General features: G+C 38.5%; 1 pseudogene; it reads left to right on the top strand.

Annotated features, from left to right (window-relative positions):
• Window positions 1-510: 510 nt before the first annotated feature.
• Window positions 511-1,426, top strand: LOC136404199 (transcription factor AP-2 gamma pseudogene; annotated as a pseudogene).
• The last annotated feature ends 1,428 nt before the right edge of the window (window positions 1,427-2,854 follow it).

Genomic DNA, 2,854 nt, shown 5'->3' with positions numbered 1-2,854 from the left:
TATAAAATGTTCAAACAAGCAAGAAAATATGACTTAATGATAAGTAAAGTCAATCAGTGAAAACAAAGAGAAATAATAGATGATAGAATTAGTAGAAAATAACCTTTAATCAACATAATTATACTACAAATATTCAACTTCTAGAAGAAAAGGCTTAATAGATTCTTTTTTCTCTTAAATGAAGCAAAGTATTCTTAGATGTGCCATAAAAAAAGCATGCTCCATAAAGGGAAATATGATAAATTTAACTGTCTCAAAATTAAGACTTCCAGTGCTTCTAAGTATAGTATTTATTAAAAAAATATTTTAAAAGAAAAAAATACTCTAAGAAAATATTTTAAAATTCAAATACTGCATAAAGGCATATGGTAGAAACCTAGGGCTGCCATCACCCCTTGCACCAGCGGCCACCTTCAGGAGGGCGCTAGCCTACCCTCGCACCATGGATGGCTGGAAGGCACGCTAACCCACTGCTCTAGGCTAGACAGTGGGCTGTGAGTGCCCAAAGGAATGTCTATCCCGGCTCCAACCTGTTGTGTCCCACATGCTCACCTCTGGATGCCTGGGCCTGGCAGAGAACAGGGTCCCAAGGGAAAACAGGTGGTTGAGATGCAGATCATTGGAAGAGTAACACTTTCTTCTGCAATGATCACACTGTTATTCGCAAAGGTCCTGTTTTAGTAACCAAGAACCTCTGAATCTCCCTTGTCACAGGAGCTGGTGAGGTTTGGGATGAATCCCAGTGAGGTCTTCTGCTCTGTCCCTGGAAGATTGTCCTCTCTGAACTCCTCATCGAAATACAAAGTGACAGTTGTTGAAGTCCAGAGGTGATGGTCCCCGTCTGAGTACTTAAATACCTCATTAGTGGGAAGTGTCCTCAGAAGAACTCAGTTGAAAAAAGGAGGGCTGTCCTCGTGGGAGAAGTTGGACAAGATTGGGCAGAATCTTCTAGTGCGAGATGGAAGGCTGAACCAGTAACCCTCCTAATGTCCTTACTGAGGGCAGGCCATTCATTTGGCTCAGGACTTTCCATATCTCTGTGAAGCAGAGTTTCTTAGTTAATTGGTGGCTGAGTATTAATTAAATGTCATCTGGGACTATGGAATGAGGTGGCAACGAGAAAGAACGTGCTGCTGGCCGCACAGCAGGTATGTAAAGAATTTGTAGACCTTCTCAACCAAGACCCAACACCCAACAGGAACAACTGGCCGGCGTTGGTCTTGGAGGTAAATATTCAAACTGCTTGTCTCACTTGAGCTGACAGCTCACAGGTTTGGCAGCCAGGCCATTAGTGCCAGGTGTCTGCTGTGCAGAACTACATCGAAGAAGCTTTGATCACCACAGACCAGTCCTGTATGGATCTGGAGACCAGAGTGCAGTCAATTCCAGCACGACCCTGGAGAAAATGGAGAAGCACAGGAAATAAAGAGAGCGGTGACGAAAGACAAGCTTATGGAAGGAAAAAAAATCTCCAAAACTACTCTCAGTCGCGGATGAGGGAACTCCTCTTGTTTGGGGGAAAAGATGAGCTGGTAAACTGCGTTCCCATTAAAAAAGGCCTCTGCTGATTTCCAGGATCTTGATGTGCCCTCTTGGAGTCCTTAATATTTTTTTGGCACTGCAGCGTCTCCATAACGTTGGACAAGTTATCTGAGGGTGACAAGCACAAGTTCTCTAGTCATTAACTTTATGTTTTATTATTTTGAGCCCCATTTTCCTGTCTCTGAAAGTGGTGCAACAATTTTTCAAACCTTTTACATCTTTTCCCTGAGCTAAGAACAACAACAACAACAAAACACCACATGCTTTGCTCTTGAAATGTCAATTTGATGTGATTAAAATCAGCAATAACTTTCTGTGTTAAGGTAATTGCTGGCTTTTCTGTCCACTAAATACGTATCTTTAAACAAGTATTTATCTAGCATCTTTAGATATCAAATTCTACATACAGGAGGCAGATTCTATGCACTTAGCAAGTAATTAATTAATAGGTGATACTGGACACACTTAAAAAACCCCTTGCTCAAAAGGGCTTTCAGGTTTTATAAAACTTGAAAAAACAAAGCCTGCTGATGATTTTATATTTTGGGTGTTGTTGTTTTTTTTAACTTTGAAAATTAATCTTCAGATGGGAGATTCTTTGAAATCACATGTTACTTTAAGGTACTGGAGCTTTATTTGTATATTTACTTCACATTTTGGTAAACTTGAAAAGGGAGGCATGGAGCATTTTGCTGCCTGTCATACCCAAGTCCCAGGGGAGGCACTGCTATTTTGAGAAACAGTACATCCAACGTGCAGATTTTATTTGTTTAAAATTTAGTCAGGTGTGTAAATATGGATGCACTTCCTAATGACTTTTTGAGAAATGGGGTTTCTTTGTAATAACTTTAAAAGCTAATAAATTCACCTAAAATGCATCCTTAGGTCTTATTCATATGTACACAGGTATTTGTGGTACAGTGTATGAGGGGTGCCATGGAGATTTTGTATTGAAGTTTATGCCCATACATATTCACAAATTAATTATTGTGTATATGATACCTGTATAATGAAATATTTTCTTAATAGAAAAAACAAATATTACATAAAGAATTTGAATTTTGATTTTACAGAGATCTTTTAAAATGTAATATTAATAAAGTACACAAACAAATAAAAATGGAAAGATATTTGAATTAACAGTTCAAAAAGAAGAAATAAGAATAACAATCTTATTGAAAACGTTCAACATCATTTGTCAGTGGAGAAATGCAAATAGAAAGCACAATAACATATTACAATGCCACTGTTAGAATGATTAACATCAGAGAGACTGACCCTATCACTTGTTGCCAAGAATGTGGAGCAACTG

The sequence above is a fragment of the Saccopteryx leptura genome, chromosome 4 (genome assembly GCF_036850995.1).
Source record: "Saccopteryx leptura isolate mSacLep1 chromosome 4, mSacLep1_pri_phased_curated, whole genome shotgun sequence".
NCBI lineage: Eukaryota > Metazoa > Chordata > Mammalia > Chiroptera > Emballonuridae > Saccopteryx > Saccopteryx leptura.
This window is presented reverse-complemented; position numbering and strand designations above follow the sequence as displayed.